Genomic DNA, 25,209 nt, shown 5'->3' on the forward strand with positions numbered 1-25,209 from the left:
GTACTTCTGTACTAATGCTATGTATATAATAGAAACACATAAAACAGAAATTAAAAAGCATTACATAAAGATAAACACTACTTTTATATTTTACTGCATTTTTATAGTAAAAAATACTTTCCTCCTGCACCCCAGTGGATTGTCTTGTGTACCCCCTGGGGTGCAGGAATCCCAATTTGAAGACCACTGCTCTACAGACAGAAGCTGTGAGGTATGAGATCTGTTGTCCTATGTCCAGGCAGAAGGATGCTTCTGTTCTGAGTTACACAGGGAATGAAGTATCTGCATGTTCCAAAGGACACGTACTCGCAGCATACATTTAATCTGTTTTATGTATGTGGCTGGCTGCAAGCAGAAGTTGTTCATAGCTGAACAGGATCCAAAAAGCTCTTGCAAGACTGGCACCTAAAGATCAATAAGCTCCTTGGAATTCTCACACCAAACAGTACAAGTTTCGAGGGACATAAAGACATAAAGTGTCTTGCTATTTGTTTATGAGGTATTTATGCATTACAACAGTTTCATGCAAGTGTTCTTTAACAGCATTTTTGGGAACACTGCAAACTGAAATTTAATGGGAAAGTGCTTTTAGAAACAAAAGAGTGAGATGAGATGAAATGAAATAAAAACAGATATTGAGAAGAGAAAAAGAGAAAAGTGAAGAGATGAAGACAGGCAAACAAGAGAGGAAGAAAGGAAGAAAAATGTTGTGTCAGCACCTTAGAACAGGAAGCTGTGCTGCTTCCTGAAAGTAGATGTTCACGATAACTGTGAAAATATCATGGCAGAAATATACAGATTGTTTCTCCAATGCTAATGCTGTCTTTTAAAATGTTTTTTATTTAATCTCTGCATGAGAATCATGCTTGTTCTGGGTTTTAAACAGCGATTTCATACAATTAAATCTTCAGCTCCCAAACTTGAAAACATTAACCATAATTTATCTAATTACAGTATATTATTACCTTAGTAATACCACAGTAATATCAAGCTATTACCAAGGTAAAAACATGCCATTATTTAATTAGAATGAAAAAAAATTCTTTCTGATAAAGTGCAGTGACATTCTAACTGTTGGACTCTCGAAAGTCAGAAATTATTAACTTAAGAAGTCCCTGACCCTCTTACCATTTTTTGTCATGCAGAAAGAACTTTCCATAGAAAATATCTCCATGGGGTAAAATTCTAATCGACCCACAAAAACCACAGGTGGATTTTGAGTGGGGAGTTTGAGCCTTCAAGGTGAAAGCCTATGAGTTCCCAGCAGTACTTCAACTCAGCTTGATTCTCATGTTAACATTTTCATATTGACTTCTGCAAGCCCCACTTCTAAAACTAGCTGTGAGACACATCTGGCCTTGCATGGGAGCTCTTTTGGTCCAGCCACATAAGTCTAGCTGAGCAGTTAGAACTGCTATGAGACATAACACTACTCCCGTAGTCTTAAGACTTTTCAACTACAAATCCAAGGCTATTCAAGCAGCCCTTCACTTTCAGGGATAACTCCACTTTATCAGCATTTGTCTGAAGCTTTTTGGTTCCCAGTCCTGAAAGCAGCTTGAAGGCTGCAGTGAGTACCAAGTCTTAATCCAAATCTTAACCCAGCCAATAGCCTCTGCATTGCCTAGATTACATCATAGTTGCTCAACCCAAATATGACTTTTATGCAGTGTTAAGTGATCCCTTTATACAGAAACATAAAGGATTGCCATCTGGGCTCTGTTATCAGCAGTCTTGGGACCCTCTTCCAGACCCAGCACTATTCATAGTTAATGATTCCCCTGGGGCTCCAAATTTAGATTAAAAGTTAAATTTAGCCAGCTCCTTATTTACCCCAGCAGCTGCTTCTGTCTCTGCCTGGTTTGTCAACCTTTTTTATGACAAACCTTAGTTTCAAAACTAATCTCAGTTTTAGTCAGAGCCCCATAATGACTTGAAGCCCTGGACCTACTAACCACATGGAAGGTCGTATTGCTGAACAATGCCTCTGTTTGCACTCAGCATTAAACCCAGCTTCTTGCAAGGCCAAATCCTAAACCAATTATTAATCATGGTCTCAGGAAACCAATGACTGCTGCCAGGTGGAAATCCAAATGTAGTTACCTGGAAACCAGGATCGAGCGATCCTTTGTTTACTAAACTGTAACTGAGGTTTGCATGTCACTTATGAGCCCTATTCAAAATCCCAGACTTTGCCTAGTGATCCCTGTGGTTGCCCAATCTCTTCTAAACACTGCATTCCCTGCAAAGCCCAGAGATAATCTTAGCTAACCAGATCATTCCTGTCCAATCCTAAATTGGTTCATACATTGAGGTGTGGATTTGGGCTGTTGTTATACTGTTTGTAGCACAAGCAGTGAGGTCTGTTGTCCCAACATGATGCTCCTCCCAAGCATTTGCCCACATACCACATGGGTGTGCAGTATGTTCTCAGTAGCTTGTCTCAATCCTCGAGGGGAACCAGAAGGGTTCTTACTCTTTTGCATGGCCTGTATTTGTTTTTAAAACATGAGGCCATCTGAGCCCAGATACTTTCTGAATTTGTGGAAGCTGTGCGTTGCTGCAGAAATTCAGACTTTCAAAGGAATGAAAAGAATGGTTATAAGGGTTGTAAAAGAAGCTTTATGAAAATGTTATCTGAACACTTGGAGTCACTTCCCTGCAATCCACACAAATAGAAGAGCAATCAGTTTCAGGCTTGGAATAGACTTTAAAAGTATTTTTAAATGTTGTAGTAATCAAAATGTGCTAGCCAGCGGAGTGTAAACACCATTAGGGGATGTGATAGATGGACTCTGGCAAATCTTACTGTGGCAGTTTACCAGGTCACAGGTCCTTGCTACTTCCCTTCCCCTTCTGGCCACAGTCCACCAAGCACTTTCAGCAGAAGTTGCCCTGTGGCTGGACCTCTGTGCAGCTCCAGCTCATTTTGTCACCCTTCAAAGGCCTGAATTCAGCTCCCTCAGAGGTCAGCAGGTCACATTAAAACCCAGGTTTTATGGAGTAAAGCAAGGCATGAACCTGAATAAAGAACAGTACACTGCAGAAAATTCATATGCAATTCTTACATGCATTTTTACAGCAGGTTAGTAGGAGTTTAGCCACATTATTTAAGAACATACAGCCTAACTCAGGGTATTTTTTCGGTATATGATTGGATGAATCATACTTGAAGCTAAAAAGGAAAGCTGCATTAAGTGACAGATAAACTTGACCTCCGCATTCTTAAGGACAAAAGTTGCAAACGAGCTATTGACTGCAGTGGCAATGGAAAACTCCCCTGAGGAATTTTTTGGCAACATGCAGTTCTATGAATGCTTAATGATATATTTGCAGTGAAAAGAGCCCCTCTTCTTACATTTAACTCAACTTTTCTTTCCTAATTTAGCCTTTTCTTGTCTACAATCCAATACAAGCAGTTTTGGACCTGCAAAAGGCCTGTGCTGTTCCACATCATTTTTCACCAAGAATTTCTACATTTTCAACTAATAGTATGCATTGGATTCACTTTTAAATATTAACATTAGTGCCAGAGAATGCAAGTTCAGTACACAAAGACCTGTCTGAATAAGTACAAAATTTTTAAGTGGGTATAAGCTATAGTTATTTTTCTTCATATAAATTAATTTTGCTGCAGGTATACCCTGTTGGTAGAGATTATATCCCCTACTGGAAGTTAAAACAGCTTGTCAGCATATTTGGGTGTCCTGATTTTACATTAATTACACAAATATTTAGCAAGTGTGTTCTTGCTTCCCACTGAACTCCTTCTGTTTGAATGTTTTTCATAAAAGCTTTGATATCTAAAATGGCTTGGGGAATGTACAGCACTACAGAGCTCCCTTGAACGAAAGACAGATCAGGGAAGCTAAAGCGGAACTGAAGCTCCAGTGCTTCTAATGCCACCTTTGACGCTTGTCTCATGGAGTCAAAACAAAAACAGTTTTACAAAGTTGACAGATGCTTGAAGGACAAAACTGTGGCAGAAGAATGCTGGGTTTCTGCACACCACCATGCACAATTCCTTAGCCCGTGTTCCCTGAGCTACTGATCTTCACACCCTGGTTGCCACTGCCCTTTCCTTCTTGAAACCATGTTGAGAATGTTTCACAGAGCCAGGTAGAATTTGAATAAGAAAGTACTGACATGCTGGCCCAGCACCACAACAGGGAAATGGCAAAGGGTTTGTTGCCTGATGGTTTGAAGAAAAAGAACTCTGAAGAGCTGTGAAGTAAGAAAGAAGGATTCATGAATAGATGAAAAATAATATGTTTCCCTAAAATAAAGACAATGTTTGAATCCAGAACAAAATTCAGTGGAACATCAGGAATTTCACTCATCACAGAATTTCACTCATACTGAATGTCAGGACACCTCTGACCTAGAATGAATTTAAAAATCTGACTTCCGATATGTCTTTTGGAATTGAGACTCTCTGTTTTCTAGATCTCAGTTTTGGCAGCAGGCAAACATGCACTGCAGCCACTGGGATGATTCTTACTAGTTTTTTGAACAAGCTTCCTTGCGTTGCTAGCAAGAGAGCACTTGTGTCTTACATACTCTCTCCTTCTTCCCTGCCAAGACAATCGAGTAGGCTATTGTCTTTGCCTTTGACATGCTGTGATTTATTACGATCAGCGAAGAGCTTCTGTTAAATTTGCCTTGGATGGTACAGTCTTAGAAACTGTCACTGCCATTCAGTATTCTTTGGGTTCTGTTTCAGATAGTTTTTGTTTTTTTGCTTACACTGCTAGCCCTGTAAGCTCAGTTTTCTGCCTAAGCTGGGTTCTTACTGAGTCTGCATCAAAACTAATAAGGAAGAGTCCATAGCTCAGACTTTGTTAACACCTCTGTAAACTGAGGAAACAAGATACGATGTTTGTTCTTCCCCTTAGGTCTCAACGTGCTCTGCGGGTCTAAGAGTAAAAAGCTAGGAAAGGTCATTTTACCTACAAAAGTGGGTGGGCTCTTACAGGAAAAAAAAAAAAAAAGTAAAACATCAGACAAATGAGTGGTTACTGCTTTTGCTTTTTTGCCTTTTTTGAAACTTGTCATTCTCTTTTCAGACTCTGCAACAAAATAAAAGCAGAAGATTGCTGGAAACACTGATTGCCTTGAAGAAACAGAGTAGAAGCACAGTCCAGATAAATGTGCTTTGCTGAACAAGCAGAGTAAAGGCTGTCTGGTGGCTACAATCAACACATGAACTAAGGTGCTGTAAGAACCAGGATATTGGAATAAATTAGTGGCCAGGTAATCACAAACGTTATAATGTTTCGCTGTATTCAGCAAAAGTCAAACCAGTGAATTACAAGTAGAAAGCTCCACACTCTACAATAACTGAAAAGCCAAAGGATACTGCATGATGGACTAGTAGGAATATCTCCTGAGCAGTCAGTTTCACATTTAATCTTTCAGTGGAATTAAAAATGAAGAATAATGGGAGTAACCCTTGGGCAAAACATGCCAATCTTCTATGTTATTATAATACAATTTTTCTCTCCTCTTATGTAACAGTCAAAAGGTCAGGCTACAAAATGCCAAGAATCTACCCATGGCTGATCTGTCAATCCTGGGAATACATAACAAGGAATGCATTGGCAATCATAAAATTTTAAAGCGCTACAGTAAATCTCTCTGTAAATACTGCAGTCATTTTTACAGTAAAGCAGTTAAGTGAAATAGAAGCCAGTCACTCGTCTCCAGTGAGGAACTCATTTAGGCCGTAATAGTACACCTCATTTTAACCTCTTTCTCCCAATGCCTTTTGCCTTCCCAGAGGTATTTCTGAAACAAAAAAACAAAACAGAACATAAAGGTTAAGAATTGATAGTATCAAGCATTAACCAAGTTTTGTTCACATGAGCTTTGTCCACTACAGGAGTAATTTAATTGTTTTCTTGTCAAAACACTCACCTGCAGTTTTCTGGCAGAGCTGCTTAACATGCCAGTTTGACACTGTTCAGAGGCCTCTCGCTAAAACCCAGCTCTGTTTCTTCTGCAGTTGACCGAAAACAAACTTGCATGCTAAGCAAGGTTCCTATATGAGATGAAAAAAGATAAATGAAAACTAAGAAAAATAATTTAATCATTTTCTCCCTGAATTATGATCAGAGATATCACATGCAAACTAAAAACTGCATTTACAAGAACAGGCAAAGGATTGAGTGATGTTTGTCCACTGCAAAAATGCTTTTAAGCTACACTCTCTCTTCGGTGAAACTTCCAAGAATAATTCTTGATTAATGAAATTCCACAAAATTGGTGTCTGCTTGTACTACTTTTTTTTTTTTTTTTTTTTCCTCTTAGAAAAACACAAATGCATAATAAAAGGTTTCTTCTTGGTCTTCCATTGACTTCTCAGGTTATTTGGGCATTCCAAGTCCCTCCCCAGTGTTAGTCATATTTATTTATATAGGTACATGACAGAACTGAGAGAAAGTGCCTCATTTTCCTTAGTGTTTTCAGGCTGTGCCACTTGTCCTGATTTTTTTACAGAAGTTTAATTCAAATTCTCTCAGCATTGCTGTGCACTGGTTTAAAACACTAACCATTTTGTATCAGGTTATGGGCTTTAGGTGTAAATAAAAACCCAAGTTTAAGTAGTTCCACAGCTACAATTTAATACTGGAAAGCACTTTACCTGAGGGATCAAATTCAGTTTCCTCATAGCTACACACTACAGATAATAGTAATCAAATGCAGGACCACCTACAAATACCTGTTATGACACCAACCTACTGACTGAAGAATATGAAAATGAGAGCTCAGTAACTCCAAATAATTATCCTGTTCAGTCTTAGTTCTTTCTGTTGGATAGACAGATAGTCCTCAGGAGACAAGGAGTACAAACTCCAAGTAGTTCAAGTCTAAAATCCACAGTCTTCACCTGCTTTTTGTCCAACGAGAGCCAAAAATTTGGCTAACCTTGCTGATATCTTCTTCCATCCCTCGGAATATCTTCCCAGTCAATAAGTCCTGTCACCCACTCTGTTTCAGTGCTGCTTGGAAAACATTAGCTCCATTCTTTACCTTCCTCCAGTTCCCATCCCATTAAAACCAACAGAAAGCAATGAGAGGAAATACATCAGGAAAACTCTTTATACCTTTTCCAGAGATTTTTTAGTTCTTTCATAGGCAAGAAAAGACCAGGTCTCCAAAAGTCTGCTTCTGAATTCAAAGTGTTGCCCAGTTCTAGAGGAGATAGATCCTTTATGTGCTACAGAAACATGGGGGTGCTAATCAGAAAGGTATAAACTCAAACACAGAAGGAAATCTATGAAACGTTATGCAGGACTTTGTAAAACTCGATTTTGATTTCAAAACTTGCAGGCTGCAAGTTTTGAAATCTTTCTTTGTCATGTCCTTTATTCACTTCTCATCCATTAATGAAAGAATTGTCACACGTATCTATGATGCTTATCTTACAAAAAAAAAAAAAAAAAAAAAAAAAAAGAGGTACAGAAAAGATAAAGGAAAGCAGAAAATGAAGTGATTATCAAAGTATCATTGTTTATGGAAAGAGAACAAACGAAAACTTATATATATATTACAAAAATAAGGCATCAGCAAACCCTTCGGTTTTTAATTATTATGACAAGCATCTACTTTGTGGATATTTCTGTGTTATGATGGACATGGGTGATCCCATGCTGAACCAATGGTACAGTGGTAAGTTCTCCAGAAGTGGCAGTCGTTGTTTGCTAAAATAACATAAAAGCAACAGAACAAATTCACGACACACCTGAGCAGGTATTCAGAACTGCAACTCTGTTTTGCAGTGCTGTGCCTTACTATATCAGGACTTAATTTTGATACAAAGGAGTCTTTATAACTCTTGCTGGAATAAATATGTGGAAACTTTGCCTAAGCTAAATCTGATTTTTAGACTTTGCTCTCTTGTCTTCTTACAATACCTGAAGTACAAAAACAGTGCACTAGTGCAACATATATTTTAGTTTAATCTATTTACTTATGTCTTTACTCTTACGGCAATTAAAAACCAGTTCAATACTGGTATTATATTCACACAGCATTTATGCGCCTTCTGTCCGCTTGAAAGGTAAACATCTAGAGGCATCTAGAAAGACAGTGTCTTTCCATTTTCTGAGTCTCTGTATGTCACTTCATTGTAAATATTTAATAACAAATTAGAAGTTTCAGAGTTGCCATGACAACTATTGTCTATTTCCAGCAGCTAGCATGGGATCTGTAGCTAATAATATACACCCAGGACACAGTATTCCTGTAGCTTTGTGCAGATTTTTATTCAAGTTAGCACTGAACTAAAGCATCACAGATTAAGGTAATTTGCTCTCTCAATGGCCGTCTTTTAAACAGTGCGTTAGTTAGCTCATGATTAGTTAGTGTCATCTTTACTGTATGGTTATAATTGTTTAAGGTAATATAAACCAGCTTGAGTTAGTTTAGGATTCGTAGGTCTTACTTGATTATATACACTACAAATATACATGCTATATATTTAAAAGAGCTATGAATGTGTGTGTGTGTGTAATACAAGCATGATTTCTATAGACAGGGGATTAACTTTAAAATAGAGAAGGATACAAAATAAATTTAGCAAGTATTGCGATATGAGAGACACAGAAGCAATGCCAGTGAATTTATGGTTAGTAAATGAAAAGTAAACCAAGAGTGACCTACACAGTGGTCCTCAGTAAACTAAATAATCAGTATTGTTTTGCTTCATTGTGCATTTTATGTATATCAAATAAAATCTGACCGTTTGTGCCTTTTGCGCCTTCTGCCTTTTTTTTTTTTTTTCCCCTAGGTCCTGGGGCAGCTCAGTTTAATGAATAAAAACTACTTGATAATCTGCCAGCTTCGAGTCAAAATGCTCGTCCTTTTATATCAGAGTAGATTTGCATAATGTTAACATTTCTTATGGTTAGCTACAGAAGAAAAAAGTGCTACAAACCTAGAAGTCATGCAGCTGCCCAAACCATTATACCAGTGTAAACTTTTACTTGGAAGGCTGTGCACTTTTGTCTTTAGTCCTGTATTTTATCCAGTGGCTATTTAACATATAACACAGAAACACCTTTAAATAGAGGAGGAGAAGAAACCAAGAGGAAACTCTCTTACAAAACAAATATCGTGCTTGAAAGCAGGCACACAGCTCAGGAGCTTTCAGGTAAGACTGGAAGGGACCTTTGGGATTTAAGCAGCATCAGAGCAAGAGCCTCCAGGTTCCCTGTTTTGAGTTTGCATAGCGGAACTCTGCCTGACTGCCCTTTTCAGTATGTTGACTCCGCATGATACTGTGCAAAGATCCTCACACTAGTGACACAGGACCTAATGTCTCTATCTTCCTATACAATCTCAAGAATATGGCAAGGTCAGTATCTCTAACCCTGTGCTGTAAACACACAGCCTAAAATCTTTATTGAATTTTGCTTGCATTTCCTAAACTAAAAAAAGTCAAGGACTTACCAAGATTCATTTACTCAAAGATGTAACATCCTCACAGATACTATATATTCAAAAATAGTCCCCCTCGCTTTGCCACTGAAGGTTTTTCAGAAGTTGCTATTGATCATGACTGTAAACCTGAGCACATCCAACTGGCTATTATCTAGAAATATTGTCTGTGATATTATTGCCTAGTGCCAAACTTTAAATTCAAGCCAGCATTGCCACACAGTGAGCTAAGCCGTCTCTCCACTCAAAAATCTGGATTCCAGCAGGATCCAATGGCACAAACTGGCAGCAACACACTACTACTCAGGTAAAATAGGTCTATCTTCCCAACACCTCCTCACTCACATCATCGCCACAAGCAGCAAGTCCTCTGACGAGCTCTGACAAGTGAAACATGTTTGCTAAGTGAAGTGCCTATTAAAAATACAAAATTCTCAAGGATCATTTTCATGTGTATTCAGATAATAAAAAAGCTTTAAATAGTCCTCTTACATGCAGCTGCATCTACTGCTTTCCATTCAAACACAACTGCATCAATTTGCTTAAGGCAAGCAGAGGTGTTCCAGGAATTTCTCAAAGTATCCCAGATTCCCTACAAAATATACTTCTGCAGCCTACTTCATTGACTGAATCCTTATAATGGAGCTTGTGGGAATAATAAAATACTTCCCCCAAGCTAAAACTATACCCCTGAGACTGCTCACCTATTAAAAAACCTGGGGGCGCTGGGTCTTATCTACCATTCATAAAGCCAGTCCCAAACCTACATGAGCAGTGAAGTCCAACAGGAAATACCTACTCTCCTTGAGAAGTGAGTTAACCACATCCTCCATCAAAAATGCAAATTGTCAAATATTGCTGGAAGAGTATTACAAACTGAAAAAAGCCCATGTGTCAGGCAGACTTACCAAACAACACTTTCCAGTTTTCTTCCTTCAGTGAGACTGTTGAAAGCTCAAACTCCTGCAATATCACCATAATCACACATATTCCCCAGTCATGCTGTTCACCCAGGCAAACACCAAAACAGTCTCAGGAAGGCTAACCAGAGTCCCATGGCTTGAGAACTTTTTTCTTCTGATCCTCAGAGATAAACAAGCTTCTTTGGCAATACTTTTAGATATCTTTGCAAACACTATAATATGGTATTGGTGGCAAATATGTATTTCACCTGCAGAGTAAATGAGACGGCACAAATAATCCTTTCATTGTTGACACATGGGTTTCAGAGACTCATTATAGTCACTTTTTGCCTGCTAAAATTTTCAGCTTACAAATCATCAATGTCCTATATTTACATATGATTGACAGTCTCTTCTCAACTGTGGAAACCAGAGAGGTTGTGAATTGCAAATTAGTTTTGGGACAGAGATCCAGGACTTTGATCTGCCTCATCAAAATTAGGCACAGAAACTTAGTATCAAATAAGCACAAAGCTTTTTAAACTACGCATAAGCAAAACATGAGCCATGTAATGATAATTCCAATTACACTTATTGCTCTGAAAGATACAACAAAGATTCATAAAGAATTTGACGAATCATTCAAATATTAAGTAAATTTTATCAGCAAGGGCTGGATGACTAGAGCTAGTCTTAATAATATTTCCAGTGTTTATGAAGGATATTGTAATTTTCTTTCTTTCAAATATTCAGACACTTCATAATGTCACTGCAGACGGTGAACCAGGTTTAGAAATCAGTTGCTCTTGATGAATTATCTTCTTATAATTTTAGTGTAAACCCAGAAAATCTCTCTCAACTTGCAAGAATTGAATGCTATATATTTTATATATGTGTGTATTATAACGGACATATGTATTTTGTATTAGTTCTTTGTAGATTATGAATACATCATAACAGTCTATCTCATGAGAATAAAACCTATATTGATAAATTGAGGAAAATCATCTTTCAATATTTACAGCCGTTAGTAGTAAGAGTTAGAATCAGTTAGGTTATTTAAGGAATGTAATGCATGTGTTATGGAATTTTGTGCTGAGCTGTATGTCCTACTCTGGAAGATGAAATGTACATTTCTTGGAAAAAGTATAATGATATTGCTCTTGTGAATACAGTAGTAAGTACCTAATCCAAATACCTTTTTAAGAAATTGTTTTTCATACTATATACTTCCACACAGTACAATTTTTTGGTTTGAAATTCTTTGGCCTGTGTCATGCAGAAGATTCAGGTTAAAAGTTCATCAACCCTCCTTGCATTCAAGTCCGCAATTTACTAGAGAAACACTACATTAAGACAAAACTTACTCTCAAGTCCTACGAAAGCAATGTTGAATTTTGCTCTTTAATCCAGGTGCTTTGGGGGTTTCCACCCACACACTAGTACTGATGTGATGGGCTGATTTCTCGGAACAGGCCCAAGCTGTAATGGAGATCCAGCGAATGCTCCACCAGCCTCCCCAAACACAGTCCTCCAAGTGCCTATGAAAGGATTTTCACAAACAATTGATCCAAAATACCACTTCGAGCTCAAAAAGGCAACAGCTTTATTTTTCATTAAAAATACACATATATTTCCATCATTCAAGCTGGCACAGTGGCTTTTATGTGTCACCCATCACCCTGATATCTCAACACCTCCAAAATGTTTTGAAATAGAAATTCTATCTATCTCCACTACACCTATTCTCTTCTCTTCCAAAACATGGAGTAAGTAGCATGACTACCGAAATAGATTAACTAGATCATAGCTCAGTTCCTAGGTGTGGGAAACGTGGTGAATGTGCTGAAGAAATCTGAGACAAACAATTACACTTGTTTTTTAAAATCAGTTCTGAATTCAGTCACCTTGATTTTGAAATTAAATTGCCTTTTATGACATTCTTGGTCAAGTTCTGAGTTCTTGGTTCCCACATTCAGTAACTGGAGGGGAGCTAAGAATGGGGAAGATGACTCTGTCACACTTTCCTGCCAAGTTATTTTACATTCAGTTTCAATCGGTGCTTTCTCAGACAGGTGTGTATGTCATCTTCATACTGAGATAGTGCTTATTGTCCTAATAGAGACAGTTTTCCAAAAATTTTTCTGGCAGACTCTCCTGCTTATGTCCTCACCATCCCTAAATAAGGTTTCTTGTGGATTTTGAACCAAATTATGTAGTGAGCTGAACGTCATGTTTGCAGATGTGAGCCTTCCATCATGTTTAATTTTGGTGCTGTTTGGGAAAATTGCACAGGCTGTAGCAAAAGATTTCACTGTATTCCTCTGGCTTCTTCTGGATGTGATGGACACAACTGGTGATGTGCAGGGGCACAGCTGGCAGGAGGGTGAAGGCTGCCAGCAGAGCTGAAGGGCCAGCAGCTGCCTCCCTGACACCCTCTGCACTCAAGTGGCCCCAGAGACTGGCAGCTGGCTCTGAAAACTGGACTTTGACTGCTTTCCTCATCTTCTTGCTTAGAAAAGGGAGGATACATACTGCATGCTCGAGAGGTCTCCTGGTAATGAGTGAAACTCATTTTGGCACGAATAACTCATATACTTCAGGACTGCAGTTGTATTTCTTTCTGACATATGTGGAGCTGGGGAAGTTACAGCATCACTGGCCATTCCCTGCAGCTGTTCTCCTCCAGTTATGTTTCACAAGCTTTTCAGCCTATCTGTCAGATCATAGAATATTCTCTATACCCTAATTTGCTTATATTTAGTCCTATCCTGCAGCATTTCTTGTGTTCCTGAACCTTTTATTTTAATTTGTTAGTAGCAAGCCACTTCATATTATTAACAGACATAGACGTACAGGAAAAATGTTAAATTATGCATATGTTTACTTACACTCTTTGTTTACATTACATTTGGAGATCAGAAAGTGAATAGGAGTTTTTCTATGATGATTCACTCCATTCAATGTCCCTTTCGTGTACTATTTGAAAGGGTCCATATTGAGCTGAAGTCTCCACTGAGCATAATGAAACCCACACTCCCAGAGGCAACAAATATTTTATTGTGTCAGTTGAGAAAGATTTCCTGAAAGCAAGTCTTTTCAGTCTCTTTATCGCATATTTGAACTACTGTATTAGGATTTTGTCAGGCCAAATTGGTATCAAAGCATGAGGTCTAATTAAGATAACCATTGATGTTCATGTGGAGGGGGTGTTTTTCGGCACTGGATGAAAAGAATCACTGTAGCTGAAATAATAGACTGGATAAAAGAAACAATCCTTTTAGGAAAATACAAGTTAAATTAGATTGCAACACTCTCAATGCAAGAGTAAAGTCATGGAAGAACATTCATGTTTAGCAATTATGTCAATGATGAATTCTTACAAGTGATAAGCTGGTAGCAATAGCCACTGAATCCACATAAAATTTGATCATAAGGTCAGGCGTCCACTTTTATCTTTATATTTGTTTCCAAAAGGTAACTTTATATGAGAGATATCTTTCGAAACCCAAAAGTGGAAATGCTACATGTATCTAGCTAAGATATAACACAGCATATGAGGTTCATTTTCATCTCCTTAATATTCCTATGTACTACTACTTTAATATGTGCAACCAAGGAAAAATCAGTAGGCAAGGTATATTTTTCCTACCTATCCTGGAGCTTCAGGGACATATCCACAGCCAATTTGCTTTGCAGACTTCCACATATGGTACACTTAACACATCAGTTTTGAAGATTTCAAAAACCACCTGCAGATGGGTCTCCCTTTGTATTAATCAAACCACTGATAAAATAGGACAGTGGTTCCACCTGTTGCCTGCAGAAGCAACTAAAGCAGAGAGGACTTCCTTGGAAGAGGATAAAACTTAGCTGCAACAGGGCCACCCCATCACTCTGGACTGTGTGGGAAAAAGCTCCAGTTTAATAACAAGCAGCATACTACCAGTTGGCACTTCTGTTAACTCTTTTTCCTGAACAATGTGTGGCATTGGGAAAAAAAAAACAGCAAGCCAAGAACTTGTTGGTAAGAGTACCTATAAAAGTTATCAAAATAAATAAAAAAGACTGAGGTGTGCCAGCTTTCCAGGCTTTTAAATTCAGTTTCATGCATAACTGCTTTTATACCACATCCTCCACAGTGCTTCATTACTCACCCTTACTTTATAACTTTTATAAACATTTATACCACTTATCACTTGTGTATCACCGCTACTAGAGTGGAGGTGTCTGGGAGATCCTTGCTGCTATCACACTATTCGTGCTGCCTTTCTGTTAAACCCTTTCCCCCTATCCTATGTGTCTTGTTTCTTTAGATGCCTCTTCCTTCATGTTGTTACTGCTTTTAGCTTAACTGGTTTGTAGGTACTATCGTCACAAGTGTAATAATTAACAGTGCAAGGCAAGTCACATGTTCACAGGAGTTTGAAAGGAGCCAATGTCCAGTTTCAAGCTATGCCCCAGTTGTGCACACTCTCAATCAAACGCATTTTCAATTTCAATCGCCAAACATAATCTTCAACTAACATTTAACAGCTTAACTTGCTGTGCCAACAAAGTGCCATACTCGTGTGTAGTGCTGCTTTTTGTGGATTTAAAGAAGTCATTGTTTAACACGGGCTCATACTGTTCTTGAACAGTGCAAACTCATATTGTAATTGAAAAAGAGAATCTACGCACAAGCTTAAATCTGATTAGACTCTGCAGGATGGAGAAAATACTAGTTACCAGATAATACTAGTTAATAGATAACTAGCATGGTAATTTGTGTATTAACTATGTTAGTTAATGGCAATACGAGTCACTCCAGAATACAATCTTTCCTTCTTCTACTTGCTTGTGGTCAGCATCTTGTCCACAATTGAAAGGTGTTTTGTAATTATGGTTTGTGAATTAAAAGCAGTCTAGATTAAACTCTTTAGACTGAGCCCTCTTCTCCATGTTTCAAGTACTCCTTCTATAGATCAATTGCTCCAAATAATTGCCACTGCTGTCATGTTTGGCACCAAAATAATGTTTGTGTGGTATCAGTGACAAAATTGCTTAAAAAGTATTTAGCAGTTACCTTCCCTATTTTTGACTTTTAGAACTTGTCTTAAGTTTAGCTGTTAAAGGTGTAAAATATTAATACTAGTGAAATATTGCCCAAATAAGCTGTTATAAAAATAACCCTTTATGTAATCTTCAGATTTTTTTGTCAAAGTTACAGCAGTATTTTTGCACTAAATTTCTCTTTTTAATGGCAGATAAACTTCCATACTGGAGTCACAAGCAGGTAACCACTTTGCTCATGTTTGAGACCAAATAAAGCAAGCCTCCAGTATTTATGTACATCAGGCTATCACTGTTCACTTGACAACAGCAAACCAAGACTGTTTTACCATAAATGGGAAGGATGATGATGTGACACAGTGTATATGCCTTTGGACAGCAACAGGAACTGCTATTTGTCAGAGAAGACCTCTTCTTTTAAGAAATAAATAGGTTTAGGGTAAATATGGAGCAAGAGAGAGGTTTACACTCATGATGAGGTTCTGGTTTAGCTTTTTTAGGCTAGAACAATGCATTCTCTCAGCCACTGGAAAAGACAGCCATGTATGTAAGTAAAAGCAAGAACAGTCAGCAATGTTGACAATCCACTGATCCTTAACAAAGAGCTCTGTACATCACTATTGCACAAGTAAGAAACTTGACCCATATTGTGCACTGAAAACAAAACAAAAAGAAATCACTAAGGCTACTGTAGTGCAGCTTTTGCTTAAGCCACAGCATTCTCGATCAGAAAAAAATGCATTGCTTTTCCAGTATTTGTGGAGTAATGTGTGTTTTCATGGTCATATACTCTTGTTTATATATATATCAGATGTTCTCAAACAGAGCTCTTAGAAGTGCCAGTTTCATCTGGATTCAAAATGCATACTTAAGCCTAATCCAAAGTGGTACACTTATTTTGGACTCAGCCTTTCCTTGATTATTGCAGATGGCCTTACACAGAAAGTCCTTCCTATGTAGGAGTAATATGATTGTAATCCTCAAAGAGATGACCCTGTACTGGATATGGCTGGGTCAGAGTACATTCAAATTATTTTAGAAAGACTGGGATTTCTAGCAGTTTTTGACACTTTAAAAACCATCTCAGTCAGTCCTGCTCTGAGTAAGTTTGCATTTTACAATGTCAAGTGGTCATTCAGATGTCATATGGGCTCCTGAGTGCAATGTTTGTGAGCTTAAACGCTTTCTGACCACCTGCAAAACGAGGGGATGTTTTTCAGGTTTTAGATCCTTCTGCATGACAAGAGGGAGACAGAAGATTAAGTGATACATTGTTTAGAAGCAGAATGCTTAGTTTATATTTAACTAATAATTAATGGGTGTATTGTAAGTAAGAAACGAAACAATTGTAACTAACATAATCAATTATTTCTTAGTATAGATGTCAAAATTTTCAAAAATTTTAATGCATATGTAATAATTATAAGCAAGGCAAGAGCATCCAGCGTTTGGAGCACTTCTGGAAGGTGATCCCCAGCGTTGTCATTAAAAGAACGCCACTTAACAGTGTAATTGACTCTGCAGTTAAGTTTATTTCTCCGTTTCAGCCCCGCTCCCTGAGAGTGTGCAATTCAGCCGTCTGTCGGTGGGGGGCAGCAGGCCGGGCCGGGCTGGCCGCGGGTCCCCCAGGAGCAGCCGCTCCCGCCGGCGCCTCGGGGGACGGGCCGGGGCGAGTGGGGGCGGTGCCGGTGCATGATGTCATCAGAAGGCGCCGCGGCCGGTACGGAGGGTGGCGTGGGCTTGGCGCGGGCCTGACAGGTGGGCCCTGCCGGCTGCTCAGGTGCCCGGCGCGGCTGGAAGGGGAGCGGGCCGGTAGCGATCGTTTGTCCAGCTCACCTCGCCCCAGGAGCCGGCGGTGACACGGCCGGCGGTGGCGGCCGCGGTGAGTCCGCCCGCTCCACCAGCTCCGAGCGCAGGAGCAGCGAGGAGCTGAGCTCTTCGTGCCCCGGCGGCGTCGGGCCCCGGGGCGCTTGTGGAGTTACCCGGTCAGCGTCTCCGCCTTTCCCGGTAAACCGCGCTGCCACAGCTGGAGAGCAGTAGGCGGCGGAGTGGTCAGGATGCGGAGCGGTGCGGGGTGTGCAGCCAGCGGTTCCTGTCCTCTGCTTTCACACTGCCCGTGCAGCTCCAGTCGGTGCCCTTCACGTAGGATTCCGTCTTATGTGTTTCGTGAAAGAATTTTAAATCCAATTCCGGTCAGGTTCGTCAAAGCTGATTAACAAAGTTTTCTACGTGTTTGCCTCTTAACACTTGGAAACTTATGGGTGAAACTCATGTCTCAATAAATGGCATTTTGTAATTCGTCTGTGGATTTCAGCTCAGTTGTGTGTTAGGTGTTTTACTCAGGGTAGTGCTTAGTTTTGCCGTACTCAAGCTGAGAGTCTCAGGTAGCTTGCTAGTGTGAACATTGGAAAGAGTTTCATGTTTATAAATATATAAAGAGTGATTGTCATGAGGATGGAGCCAGGCTCTTCTCGGTGACAACCAATGATATGACAAGGGACAATGGGTACAAATTGGAACACAGGAGGTTCCACTTAAATATGAGAAGAAACTTCTCAGTGAGGGTGACAGAGCACTGGAACAGGCTGCCCCGGGGAGTTGTGGAGTCTCCTTCTATGGAGGCATTCAAAACCCACCTGGACACATTCCTGTGTAACCTCATCTAAGTGTTCCTGCTCCAGCAGGGGGATTGGACTAGATGATCTTTTGAGGTCCCCTCCAATCCCTGAGATTCTGTCAGATGACTTTTTCAGATTCCAACCTTAAGAGAATAATTCTCTCACATTGTAGGTGGTATTTGTAAATGACAGCTGCATTGAGTTAAAAACAGTAATTCTGTTTCAGCACAGATTTCATTTGTACACTAGTGTCTTCTCAGCTGCATGCTCCATCTCCTGAAAATCACACACAAACACACCTCTTCATTGTGTATTTTGAGTGGAAATAAAACCCGAAGTAAATTTGCACCTCTTTAATGCTGTTCAGTTTGTACACAAAATCACTGAGGTTGAAGGGAACCGCTAAAGATTGTCTAGTTCACTGCCACAGCTCAAGCAGGGTTAGATATTGCAGGTTACCCAGGATTATGTCCATCTTGAAATAGTTTTGTAAAATAAAAAAATGAAAATTCTTAACACAAATGAGTTTTCTGTAAATGTAGTAATTGTAGATTTGTGGGCAGGAACTTGTGAAATGTTTAGCTGTGTATATTTGGGCTCCATTTAATGCTGTCAGGTATTTGCTCACTGCTGTAATACAAAGAACTGCCAATCCACTAATGAGAGTTTCTGAGGAATATCAGGATGCTATTCCTAGCTTATTTACCGATAGTAAGTTATCCCTCTGTCTCAATCTTTGTTTAATTATGTGGTTTTCTTTGGGAGTGGGTATTTTTGGGGCAGAAGGGGACTTGATGTTTTTAAATGTTGTTTGTTTCAGCTGAGAGAAAAAGTTTCCTGTTTTAACTTGTAATTTCAACTTATGGGAAGCAACTTCCACTGCTGCTACCTTGTAGTTGGTAAAGTCTGTTCTGCTTTGACTCAAAATGAGTTAATATTCTTCATGTAGTTGGAAACCTTTCTTTTTTGTAGCCAGCATGGTCATCCTTTTGGAATTAGTTTGAGAACAAGAAGATAACACCCTGGGACAGAGTTGTCTGGGAACCCACAGGTGTGAGGCAGCGGGAAAGGGGGCATGGATGGGGCAGAGCTTGACTGACATCCAGACTGATCAGTGAGAGTATTCTGTCCCATTAGTGTCATGCTTCATATTTAAGGGGAGTCGGGATCTTGCAGCTACTCCTGGAGCTGGGACAGAGACCTCTTTGGAGGAGTTCTGTTCTGGAGTTTCTTTGGTTCGGCCTTTTGCCGTCCTGCCGTTTTGCAGAGTCCTCTGGGCCTTTTTCTCTCTTCTCTCTCTGGGATCAGCTGTTGGGACCATGTGCTATTTCCTGGGACTGGCTGCTTGGTGTGGACAGATTCTGCGAGGAATTGCATTGAGTATCTTTTATTTTATATTCTATTCCCATTTTATATATATTAGTAGTAGTATATCAGTGTTATTTTTTTAAACTGTGTTTATCTCAATCCATGAGTTTCTCCCTTTCGATTCGCTCTTATGTTTTGGGGTGTGGAGGGGGGGTGTGTGAGCAGCTTTTGTGTTTATATTGCTGGCTTGAGTTAAACCATGACAAGATCTTCCATTGTGTTCATTATTTCTGTGGTTTCCAAACTTAAAGGAGGCTTCTGGAAAGGCACCAATTGCTTTGTCGAGGGATGTTACTAATTGAATTAACTTTCACATCAAAACCTCATTACTCTGCATGCTGGTTTTCTTGTGATGAAGAGTGAGGTCTGCAAGTCCGCAAGCTCTTCTGTATAGATTGGGTTGCAGTAGTTTAACAGTAGCAAATATTTCTCTTAATTTGTTTGAACCTTTCTTTCATATCCAGAAGAAAGCATTCCTGCCTTAAGAAGGCTGATGATGGCTTAGCTATTTGTGTTAAACGTGTGGAATAAAAGTAAGTTTGTAATTACTGAAAATTAGGTATATATATTACTTCATATTTAAAGAGTAGAATTACTCTTTATGCTGATGTTCAAGACTGACTTCTTGGTAAGATCTTAGTGTCTTACATTGTATAAAAAAAATTATGAAACAGGAATTTAAATAAGCTTCCTTGAAAGAAGCTTAAAGAGAATTAGTTATAAATCTCTTATTAAAGAGAGTGTTTATCCAAAAGACTTTTTTTCCTTTTTTTTATTTTTATTTTTTTAAATGCCAAGTGGAGAGCATTGTAAGTTAGAATTATAACACCTGCATGTTGAAAGCAATTGATTTAGCTTTTATGTACAGACGAAGCAAATCATGCTTAGCTGAAGGTGAAGAGAAACAAAGCATGGTTTTATTTTGCACTGTCTTTTACATGAAGATAAAAAGGTTGTATTGTTTAAATATGTAGCATCTGGATATTGGCCAGTGGCATGTAAGGAAAGTTTGTGGTGCTAAATACTTCTATACCTTTTGAAGAATATAGGGAGTACATAATAGGAACAAACTGGTGTCTGTGCATCTGAGATTATTGTTTGTAGCCTGGAATATTAGCTTAAATTACCAATTTGGCTGCATGGGTCAGGCCATGGGCTGGGGCAGCTACGTGCCAAGACATATTTGCCTCTGTTGACTGTTGTTCAAAAGAGATGATTCTGGCAGAACCAGCATCTGGGAGAAATATCTTCCAATGGATCTAGCATAAATTGGTAGGGTTTTTCTGACCATCCTTAGTTTTCTAGGAAACCTGATTTGTGTGCATTTATTTTTAATTGCCTTAATTGGCTGTTATTTCAGGCAATGAGTTTATGTACTGTCTGAAAAACAGAAAAACAGAGATAGGAATGGCCTCTGTCTTGGGGAGTAATGGCTGCTACTTGTGTCAGCATTTGTCTGTGCGCAAGTTTGTGCAACTCTGATTTTGCACAATAAAAATATTAGTATGTTTTGAAGACATTAACAAATTAATGTATTCAAATTTTTGGAACAGCTTTAAGTTAGGAATTTTCCAGGGCTTGGCAGACATCAAATACAGAGTTGTAACTGCCTGGTTTGGTTGGAGTTCAGTTCTCGTGATCTTCTCTCATACAGCCCTTCTTTCTTTCTAGTTTGTGTAAATGCATAAAAAGAAACAGCTAGAGTTGTGCTCTGAAATAAGAGGTATTTTGCGTATGCTTACAAAAGAGCATGTTTGGCACAGTCCTACATTTTGGCATGAAGACATACCTTAGACAACTGCATTTTGCACCTACCTTTATTGTGATGTGTCAGCCATGTAGCATGACTGCAATGAAATAAAACATGTGACTGGAAAGTAAGTAGATGATTCAGTGAATTCTGGGTAGTACATTTATAGCTGGTGCCATGATATCATGGAGTCATCTCTAATAACCATGTATCTTCCCTGTTTTTCAAGGGTAGTTTTTTTCTGAAGTTTGTAAGCTTTCATTTGCTTCTACCTCGCTGTGCCTGTGCTGGACCTCTCAAAAAGTCCAGATGGTTTTCTGATTTTCTCATGTGGATTGTTAATGTTAGAGTGGAATTCAACTGGAATAGTTAGTTGTTAGCAGTTGAAAATAATGGTTTCCTGGAATAATGGAATATCAGTATCAAGTATCATAATTGACCATTCTAGTTTTTAATAGGATGTTTACAGGTTTAACTAGACTACTTTGTATAACAGTTATTCTCAATTTCTTAGCTTTCTGTTTGTAGTCGATGTATTACTAGGGTAGTTCAGATGCATGTTTTTTTTTCTTGCCCACTTCCCCCGTAGGGTGGGGTTTTGTTTCCAAGTTCTTCCTCTCTGTCTCTTTATTTCATTTTCATTTTAACTGTAACAACCAAAACTATGCATTCCTGTGTATTTTTTTTATCACAAAGAAACATTTTTTGCTTATTGGTATTTTTAGGAAGTTTATACTTTGATCTTGTCTACTTTGCAACCATGTTTTATTTTGACGGAAAGCTCTTTTCTCGGGTTTGCTTTCAGAGGCGTATGATTCTAGTTCAGGCTGATGCTTTTGCTATTAAGTGGAAAAGTGTTGTTATACAAATATTCCATGAAGGATCACCTCTCCCCTATTTTCCATTCTTTGTGCCTTTTATGTAACTCTGTTATGCACAGACGATAAAGAGTGATTCTATTCATGCTGGCCACCATCTGCTATTATTGTTTTTTACTCTTTTGCAAACATCTACTAAAATATTAAAACATATAACCAAACAATTAGCTTGCCTTACATTTTTATGACTTACAAAGCATGTTTGATAAAGAAGGTGCATTAAATCTGAGGTCTATTTTTAAAATGTGCTAGCAATTTATTACATCTTTGTATGCAGAAGAGGAATAACACCAAACAGTGTTTGTAAAACGATCACAAAGCATTTGTGGTAGCATTATAGTTCCTTATTTGTTTTCATGCTTAGAATCCAGCCAGTGAACCTCTTTTTCTAAAGGTGAAATGCATTACTTTCAAATAAATGTAAACCGGATACTCATCTTAGGGACAGATTATAGCAAAAATATTACAGAAGACAGTGTTGTGTAAGAGAAGTATCTCAACAAAAATGTCAGAAATAATGGCTCTAATATCTTCTTTCTGATGACAATACCTTCATATGTGCATAAGGTAGTGAGGAACTTCTTGTATAAAATCCAGGGATAGTCAGAACAGCGTATTTAGGAAGCAATAGTAAAAGATGTACTATTTGCATATATAAAGCTGGGATGTGTATAGAGAACTTCCAAGGTGTGCAGCAAAGATATTGCTTCAGCTTTAGAGGTAGTATGTTTCTTGTATTACGTGAACACCATGATTACAATTTATTCTCTTAACCTGTTAAGAAGGAATGAAAGGCAATGCAGAATGAATAAAAGTTCAGTTATAAGACTGTATTAGATAGCCGGACCATAAAATAAACCAAATGGTACCTGCTTGCTTTGACATTTGTGTGGCAGAATGCATACCAGCGGCTTGTGATTGTCTGAAAAATACTTTAGAGGTATTTAAACCACATCAGTAACAACACAACAGTGTTCAAAAAATACAGGTATGAATATATAGGCAAGACTTTCCATTTCGGTGTAGTCAGCATAGGCAGCTCTTTCTGTTTAAAACAGAAGCCACATTTCTCTTTACGTCTTTCATACTCAACCTCCTCGTCGTGAAAAGTGCAGAAAATGTTGCATGACAAATGCCAGTCTGAATTAGTTCCACTATCGTAGACTGTTTGGGAGTCGATTTCATTACACTTCATCTGAACCTCTGTTGATTTGATCAGAAAAAAAGCAGGGAAGAATCCTGCCTTCATATACCTAGGCCTGACTTGCAAATTTGTGTTATGTTGCAGCTGGTATTGATTTTGCTTAGGATTTTGATAAGCTGTATTTTAGTACTTGCAGTAGAACACATATTGGTGGGATAATTATATTATGATTTCTGTACATTTTTGGAAGACTCGATTGAAGAAAATACAGAAGTTGCACTTAATCAAGTGCAGTTGGAATCAAATGGTAAATTAAATAATTATTCACATCCCATTCTGCTAAACGCCCCAAATTACCACATGTTTATGAAAAGACATCACAGTTCAAATAAAGAGGAGAGGATGGGTTTACAAGCCTGTTTGATTGCTGCACTTTTTTTTCCATTTTTTCTTCTCATCTGACCCTTGTACCTATTATTACAGCTTTTTGCTTCTGTGGGTGCACACATACTTCCTCTCTGTGTCATCATGCTGATTTGATTGTCTGGGACCAATGAAGGACAGTTTATGTGTGGATGCTAAATTTCAAACAAAATATCAGCATGTTTTTACAGTATTGTTGAAATAGCAGTACCAATTGAGAGCAAAGAAATAGATACCTAGCATTTAAACACATGCAACAATATATATACATTAATATCTTTTTGTCCTGTACAGTTATGGGGTTTCACAATGGTCCTTTTAAGAATTTTTTTTTTAATTATGTTTTAGGTCTCATATTACATTCTGCAGTAATGTTATCCTCCTCTTTTTGTTGAAGTGCATCCTTCCTTCAGTGCTACAGAAGTTGGGTGCATAGTGTTTTAGTTGCCTTATCTTTTACTTTTTTTCTTGGTACTGCAAAAAGCTACCTGTTTAAGCGACCAAATAGACAGTTTATTCCTGTCTTTTCTTCTTGGAAGAAACTGAGACTTTCTCCCAGGGTGGTTGAGATCCAGTATTTGCTAGGCCAAGCACAGTCCAAAGGAGTAAATATCCATCTTTTCTGGAATGCAACCATTTATCCATGCATTTTAATGTAATGAAATTAGCAGTCCTGTTGAAGACAATGTTTCACCTCATATCAAATTAATTCTTATGTAAAATGGCTTTGGGCACAAATGTAATATTTAAATAATCTTTCTAGCTCTTATTCAAGTGACTATAATATATGCCTTAAAATATTTCTACTAGCTTGTTCTAAAAATCTGCGTAGCTTTACACTTTCTGCATTGAAAATGCCATGTGCTTTCCAAATATGCATCGTTTTACCATGAATTTTCTTGTTAATAAAGCAGGTGTAAATCAAATAGGATTTAAAAAGCACAACTGTTTTGCAGCTCTATTAGTATTTACTTTTAAAAGTATCTGGAATATGCATGGTCTTAGCACTTATTATAGTTCTACAAATTTTGGTCTGATGTGAGTCTGAAGTTGCAAGAAGAGTATTTTAAAGGCAGTGTATGATGTTTATATTTTATAATTACTTATATTATAAATTTAAAGGCAGAATTTTATTGCATATTTACCCAACTGATTCAATGTGTAGTGGTGTAACATTACCCACGCACAAGAGGGCACACTAAGTCCTCTGGAATATTATTATGGAAAACCTTTTCATTTAGGGTAAATTAATAACTGTTAAGGAAATAATATAAGCACACCTTGAAGGTGGTGCTATGTGTAATTTTTAACAAACATTTTGTATGAATATTTTATGTATGTGCCAGAAAACTAATCTTACCTTAAAATGCTTTTGCTTTAGTTCAGTAAATATTGTAAAGCTCTGTGATTGAACATTAGCATTGTTGTTTAACCTGGCTTACAGAAATGTAATCTGACACCTAATCATTTCTTTCTTGCCATAGCATCTTATAGTAAAACGATTATAAATACAAGAGTTCCCGTAGTGAAGTTCCAGGATTCAAATACAAACATTTAATGATCTGAAAAGCTTTTAAAAATTGTCAAGTTTTGGTAAATTTCCTTCTTTTTGTTTTATTTTGTATTCTTTCTC

The 25,209-nt window shown here is 38.2% G+C and overlaps 1 protein-coding gene across 16 annotated transcripts in view; it reads left to right on the plus strand.

Annotated features, from left to right (window-relative positions):
* Positions 1–17,093: 17,093 nt before the first annotated feature.
* The window catches only part of AOPEP (aminopeptidase O (putative)), a 189,705-nt gene continuing 181,589 nt past the window's right edge, over positions 17,094–25,209 (plus strand). For 14 of the 16 annotated variants that reach the window (XR_011736625.1, XR_011736627.1, XR_011736626.1 and 11 more), the window contains exon 1: positions 17,106–17,592. The gene's annotated coding sequence lies outside the window, so the exon portion shown is untranslated. Of the gene's footprint in view, positions 17,593–25,209 lie in introns of all 16 variants that reach the window. The other 2 variants (XM_071802515.1, XM_071802514.1) reach the window with 2 other exon arrangements.

The sequence above is a fragment of the Patagioenas fasciata genome, chromosome Z, assembly GCF_037038585.1.
Source record: "Patagioenas fasciata isolate bPatFas1 chromosome Z, bPatFas1.hap1, whole genome shotgun sequence".
Classification (NCBI taxonomy): Eukaryota; Metazoa; Chordata; class Aves; order Columbiformes; family Columbidae; genus Patagioenas; species Patagioenas fasciata.